At 35.2% G+C, this 6,313-nt stretch overlaps 1 long non-coding RNA gene across 1 annotated transcript in view; it reads right to left on the bottom strand.

Moving 5' to 3' along the window:
- The window catches only part of LOC138153092 (uncharacterized), a 378,103-nt gene that overhangs the window by 284,609 nt on the left and 87,181 nt on the right, over positions 1 to 6,313 (bottom strand). The gene's annotated exons all lie outside the window — the stretch shown is intronic.

Here is a 6,313-nt window from a genome sequence, read left to right on the forward strand (position 1 = left end):
CCACACCACACCTTCCACTACCTGTTCAAACTCCAACAGTCTGGCCCATGGTATTTATCCCATTCCTCTTCCCTCTGACTTTTGTGCTCATGGTCTTGGCTTAGCAATTTTATTGTATCCACCTGTATTCCTGCCTTCTACTCAGAAACTGAATAGTAACTCTATTCCTTATCACATTCTATTTGTTACTTCTAATCTACTTGGCAATATTTCTGCTCTTAACCCGATAAGAGTAGTGTAGAGAAGTGAAAAATGTGTTGACTGGAGTGAGGAGGGATGTGGATTTGAGTCTCAACTACAACATTTAGTTATTGTGTCTGCAGGCAAGGCATTTAGGCTAGGTATCTCCTTTTCAGTTTCCCCATCTTTAAAATAAAGACAATACCTATCAGTGGTGTGCTACAGCCAGCCCCTACTGGCTAGAAGCCAATTGTTAAATATTCAGTGTGAGCATTTCTATCTCAGTGAATCGGCAAACACTACAAATCAGGGCTTGATTTATCATTTTGTTGACTGTCTAGACTTGGAAAAGTGATAGGGGAAATGCTAGTAATGCAGATTAAACTTGAAAATGTGTCATGCGTATATTTTTTTTTTTTCTGGAGAGTTGGTTGTTAGACATTTGCCAGCACACAGCTGCCTGACTTACCTCAGAGAGTTTCTGTGAAGATCAGGTGAGATAATATAAATAAAGTCCTTTGCAAATTGAAGGTGTCACATAAATTTTACTTGTGATTCTGTGGGTTATAGTGAATACAGAGCTGGTCAGGGAACCAGAAAGATCCAAGAAGACTCAAGGCCTACTTCACCCTATTGTGGCTGTCTTATCTTGGGCAAATCATTTAATATCTCAGTGCCCCGGGGAACTAACCCTATAAATTACAGAGCAGAAGAGGAAATTCCTCCCCATTAATTCCCTAAACCAATGAAAACTCAGGTCTGTCAATAAATAAAAATGACAAATCTCAGTAATTATGGGTTCACAATGCTCCTTTTGTTCTATTACTTGGCTTTTGATTTTTTTTAACCTACAAAGTGGTCTTTACTCAGGATCTATGGACTTTTAACAAAAAAAGATTTTTATAATTTTAATTCATTATAATTCATTTTCTTTATAATCTTCTGCATTTTATCTTCCGCATTTAAAAATATTCTGAGAGTTCATAGGCTTCATCAGAATGCCTATGGGCTCCATATCACATAAAATGTTTAAGAACCCCCCTGCCCTAGACTATACCCTTACTCTAATAAATTTTGAGTAAGCGATTCACAAGACAGGATGTGTATTCATTACTCTGGCATAGTTAAAACCTGGATTGAAATCCCACCTCTACCTTACTTCGGGCATGGAAGGTCACTTAATTGAGTAGAGACTCAATTTCCTCCCCTATAAAATGGATGCAATAATTCTAGCACTACCAACTTCATAGAGTTGTTATGCGGAAAAGGGTTTTTAAAAAATGTCTTCTCGACCTAATTTAATGTCATTGGAAAGGAAGAGGATAAAAAATCATTTGGTGTTCACTTCTTATTGATTCATGATTCATTCATTGATGAGCACATTGCAAACTAAGAGTGCTTAACCTTAGCAATTTCCAATAGATTGATATCATCATTCTCAATTCCCATTGTGTGATAGGAAACTCCCTTTTCACTCTGTTCCACTCCATATTCAGCACTAACATAACACATATGAGCATCCAATCTCCCTGATAAGGCATGTCCTCAATATAATTGGACTGTCCAGGTTAAAAAAAAATTAATACCAAGCTATCTATAATGAGAGGTTTAACCTTTCCAAAGAAGCATCTGGTACTTTTGCCAAAAACATTGGACTTGTTTTTCAGCAGCAACTAAAGATTTATTTGCAACAGGAAGTAAACTTTAAGAAATAATGACAGTCTCCATGGCTTTTCACAAGATCACTGAAATTAAGCAATTAAAAATATCTCTTGGGTCATCTGGATCATAACCTCAGTCCCAAATTATCTCTCTTTTCTTATATGTGCTTTCCAGTTCATTTTTTAAAAAAAATTATCTGACAACACCTATACAAAAACAGGCAACTACAGAAATGTGGTTCACTATTAAGACAACTTTTGATTAAAACTCATTCTTCTTTGGTTCTATGACCTAAATAAAATTACAAAATGCAAAATTGGGGGGAGGTGCAGTAAGAGGAAGGGAGAATGGGGTCAGCTAGGTGTCACAGTGAATAGAGCATTGGCCCTGGAGTCAGGAGGACCTGAGTTCAAATCTAGCTTCAGACACAACACAAAAACTAGCCATGTGACCTTGGCCAAGTCACTTAAGCCCAATTGCCTTACCTTCCCCCTCCAAAAAGCAAAAAAAAAAAAAAAAACAGGAAGGGAGGATGTGTGGAGGGAGAAAGATGATTCTTTTTAAATTTTTCAAGACAAGTACTGCATTATAAGACCTTTCAGCCGAAAATCTTATTTGTTTCCTGAGTTGAGACATGTGGAAGGTTGAAAGGTGAAAAAAAATATAATTTACTTCCAGATTGCCCTTTGGACATCAGGCATAGTCCAAGGACTTCTATTTCATTCTAAATCATCAACTGGGGGCATTTTCCTCATTAAATTGGAAAAGTAACATTCCTCAGCAGAGGTTAAGGAAGACTCTGAATCTCCAGTAGCTGGAAGGGGAATAGAGGGAGAAAAGGAGGATGAAGAGGTAGGGAGCTCCCTTCCCCTAATCTTATGTCTGCCATATAGAATTACATATTGTTAGCACTGGAAGGGAGACTAGAGATCATATAATCCAAATGTTCTTAACCTACGTTCTGTGAACCTTTATAAAATATTTTCATAACTGTTTTAATATAACTTATTTCCTTTGCAATCCTATGTCTTCTATTTTATGCTGTTAAAAAAAAAAAACATTATTCTAGGGAGCCATAAAGTTGACTAGACTGTCAGAATAGTACATCACACACACACACACACACACACACACACACACACACACAGAGTGTTAAGAACCTTTGATCTAGTCAAACAGAAATGGGTTTATCTGTTTACCAAGGGGACCCCTGGAACTTCTTTGAATGCCCACTTAAAGATGGATTATTTATACAGATGTATGTATAATGCTGCAATTTAAAACACCTTGAGAAGAGTTATAACCGATCCTGGGGAGAATTTAAATTTAGAAAGCCAAGTATTACTTTCCCATTACCCAACTCCTTAGCTATTATTAATGGGTGGTAATTTTTTCTGGATCCTTCATTCAAATAAACTATTTTATTTTCTGGTATCAGCTCTGCTAACCAAGCTGAGGATAGGACAAATTACTGAGATTGATTTGCTAATGTTTGTACAAAAGAAATTACAAGCATTAGCTAATTAATCCTCTACAGTGCATCAGAGATAAAAAGATTTCTATAAGTAGAACATATTATTATTAGTTATAGGGATCAAGCCACCAGAAGCACTTTTCATCTCTACTCTGAAATATTTACAGGAAAGAATTTATTTTCCTATAGTCACTGTTTATCTGGTCACTGTCCTTTTAGCTTTTTCTGATAAATTAACTCCCTACTCCTTCTTTAGCACCAACATTCATGTGACACACAACATTTTACTAAAATTGCTCTGATGTTATAGGGATCTTACAAATAAGAAACACTAAATGAGGCAAATCAATTGGCCACTGCTACCAGTCTTGAAAATTTTTACTTAAGAGGTAAAACTGCTATTTGTTTTTGGATCTTTCCTTATTTTGATTTTCATCTTTTAGAATTCTATATTATGAAATATCATACCTTTCATTGGGAGAAATAATGGAAAAATATTATGTGCCTTCAGCAGGACACAATACATACTTAAGTCAGCTATATGTATAGTGCTTCATTAAATCTTAAATTTTTTAGTTAGACAAATCTATCACCTCTGATCTTTTAACTTGCTTCCTATACCTCATTTCTTTTCCTATATCCCCATATCATATCAGTTTCCCCTTTGAGTGAGTTCATAAAAATTTTAATGTCTAATTATGCATTTCTAGTGCTAATGTTATATTAAATGGGACTAATATAGGAGAAAACTGGGGTGAAGTAGAAAGAATACATAACTTGAAATCAAAAGACCTGGATCTGGATTCCTTGATTCTACTATCTCCAGGATTCAGAACCTTGGACAAATCCTTTAATATCTCTGAGACTCCTGTTTCTTCAGCGAAAAAATGGAGATGACATTACTTGTACTTTCTACCTCAAGATTAAATTAGGAAAATCAAATGAAATAACTCTTTGTCAATTCCAGTACACAAAGTACTATCATAATTATTATTATAATTCTAAATTTGGTCAAAGATATAATGTTCCAGCTATAATCTCAAATAACTTACATGCTAAATATATTTCATGTCACCTAAATTCCTGCTAACATCAAATGTTGGCATATTTTGTCTACAATGAAAATTTAAAATGCACACAATCCTTTTTCTGAGAGTTGGGTGACTTTCCAGTGCTTTCATATTCTGTGCATGTCACTGGATGCAACTCCTTATCAAGACCTTTCCTATGTTCTTAAGTCTTTCAAAACTTTTTCTCCCTAGTGTTCTTCTCTTGCCTTATTCACCCCATAGCTCAATACTCTTTCTATCTGACTGACTTCCATTTTGGTTGCCATGTACTTCAACTATCTTTCTGATTTGAAATAATGGTCAGCTCACCATTTATAATAATAAAAATTTACTGTCCATCGTGGTTGATTTGTTGGCTTTTTTTTTTTTTGCTTTTTGGAGGGCAATTGGGGTTAAGTAACTTGCTCAAGGTCACACGGCTAGTTTTTTTGTGTTGTGTCTGAGGCCAGATTTGAACTCAGATCCTCCTGACTCCAAGGCTGGTGCTCCATTCACTGTGCCACCTAGGTGCCCCTTGTTAGCTAATTTTGCTGAATCTTTTTATTACTCTTATTTATTTTTGTTATGAAGCATGGTTCTCTAGAAGAAGAAGGATACATTGAGAAATGAAGGTCAGGTAAAAACAAAAGCTATCAATAAAAATCAAATAAACTTGTTTAGGTAAACCTCAAATTAAAAAATAACAATATATTTCCTAACTCTTTGTATTATCTTTATCTTCCATCTGTCTCTACTGCAACCATAACCATAACATAAAATTAGTTTAGAATTACCTCCAATTATAAATTATAAGGTTAGGTTGTACAGCCTGGAAAGCAGTTAGAAATAAGGTAGTGTTTTCATGGTAAGAAAAAGTAAAAGCTTGCTTTCATGTTGTGAACCAGATGAATAACTTCGGTGGTGCAGTTGCCACCCTCTATGTGAAACATGATTACACAAAAGTATAGGAATTCAACTCAAATATCTCTCTCTTGACTTCCTCCAGAGTTAATGCTCCAATGTATCTGTGATTTCATCTGGTGAAATAGATCACAAACATCCCATGACTCCCTGTCCTTTATTACTTTTGCATATGTATTTCAATAAATCCCACACAAGGTGTACCTTTGACATGTTCAGACCTTCCTCAAGGTCTGATATTCAAATGGCCAATGGAGCCTGTGAGTGAACCATTGATTATTTTTTTCTCATCTTTGTGAGCATGCTTTACAATACTTTTCCACAAATCCTTACTTGTAATGTGATACAATTTACATATTCCCACTGTGCTCCTCTCCCTTACTCTTTGGATGACCTTCAGTGTCACTTCATTACTACCAGACATTAAATGTTACTGAAACAATATTGGAATCAAAAAGAAGAACTTTGTTTCAGGGAGAGATTAGGGTCCTTTCTTTAAAAATATGCAACATTCCAAAGGCAACCAAGCTCTTTTTATACCTGTTCAACTCTGGACCCAACCAGTTATCAATTTATAGTGTTTTATTAAGATATATAGGTATAGATGGATAAATAGATAAGAAACAGATAGACAGACAAGCTCTATAGATTGTCCACTTAACTATATATTTTAAAGTAGACAAAAGTTATTCTTCATCCATGAGGTTTTACCTGAGTGAACCCTTAAACCAAATTATTTTGAATTAGTTCTCATTTAGAAAGGTCTGCCATGACCTAAGGCTTGATATAATTAGCACAATGTTATCTGAAAAGAAAAACATCAAGGGATTCTTATCACATATAGAGAATTCCCTTCCACTTGGACTCTAAACTGTACATCTTGTATGACAGTGGCAAGTACCATGAGTACACATACGTTATACCTAGTGGTAATAATCAGGGAACTGTCAAATAAGTATGGGAGGAACTTTAATGAATAAGAAAGAAGGAAGGAAGGAAGGAAGGAAGGAAGGAAGGAAGGAAGGAA

Source organism: Petaurus breviceps, unplaced genomic scaffold (assembly GCF_028583685.1).
Source record: "Petaurus breviceps papuanus isolate PSGF00001 unplaced genomic scaffold, PetGlider_PUasm1.0 90977, whole genome shotgun sequence".
In the NCBI taxonomy this organism is placed as follows: Eukaryota; Metazoa; Chordata; class Mammalia; order Diprotodontia; family Petauridae; genus Petaurus; species Petaurus breviceps.